This window comes from Tursiops truncatus, chromosome 18 (assembly GCF_011762595.2).
Source record: "Tursiops truncatus isolate mTurTru1 chromosome 18, mTurTru1.mat.Y, whole genome shotgun sequence".
NCBI classification, from domain to species: domain Eukaryota; kingdom Metazoa; phylum Chordata; class Mammalia; order Artiodactyla; family Delphinidae; genus Tursiops; species Tursiops truncatus.
In genome coordinates, this window is record NC_047051.1 from 66,404,152 (window position 1) to 66,404,966 (window position 815).

The 815-nt window shown below is 36.7% G+C and overlaps 1 non-coding gene across 1 annotated transcript; it reads left to right on the plus strand.

Annotated features, from left to right (window-relative positions):
- Nucleotides 1-304: 304 nt before the first annotated feature.
- Nucleotides 305-425, plus strand: LOC117308918 (U6atac minor spliceosomal RNA). The gene has a single exon (XR_004523167.1). It is a non-coding gene; the product is annotated as a U6atac minor spliceosomal RNA (small nuclear RNA).
- The last annotated feature ends 390 nt before the right edge of the window (nt 426-815 follow it).

Consider the following 815-nt stretch of genomic DNA (forward strand, 5'->3'; position numbering starts at 1 on the left):
GGACATTAGTTCCCACTCCTCGTTCAATGCTTTGCTTTTTTCCATCATCTAAAGATGGAAGGCCTTAAAAGACCTTGTTCTTTTCCAATTTCTCCCCACACTGTTCCTTTGTTTTCAGCTGTCTTTTGTCTCCCTGATCGTTTTCCACCTTTAAACACAGATGAGCAATGCTTAGGGGCTCTAAACATCGCCATCCAGCACTGCCACAGACCCCTGCACTTGATTTGTTGAATGCTGACCGCAAGTCTGGAGGGCCCTTTGCACAGCTCCACACATAGAAAGATTTCAGTAAATGCTGGCTTAGCAGCTGGATCAAAGGAGAGATGGTGTATAGCGATCCCTCAGGAGAGGAAGGACGGACTAGGGTTCCACTCACTTAGTAATCACACATATTACTTCTTTTTTTTTTCATATTACTTCTTTTGGATCCCATTTTTAAATCTAAACCTCAGGACCCATGCCTTTCTGGAGGGCTGGGATGTTGTCATAGCCACACGTATAATAAAAGAATAACTGCTAACATTGAATGAGTACTTCATATATGACAGGCATTGTTTAATTGCCACAAAACTGAAAGAAGGAAGTAACACTGAATTACCTCATTAATTAGAATTATTAGAATTCATCAGAATTATTTCATTAATTCTTATATACTAATGATATATATAACGATACTAATAATATTGATACTACTAATAAATACAAATAAAAACTATATATGCTAATATACTATATATTAAGTATATATGTATGTAGTTTTCACTAACAACTCAGAATCCTGATGCATCTTATAACTGATGGCATTTCACAGTTAG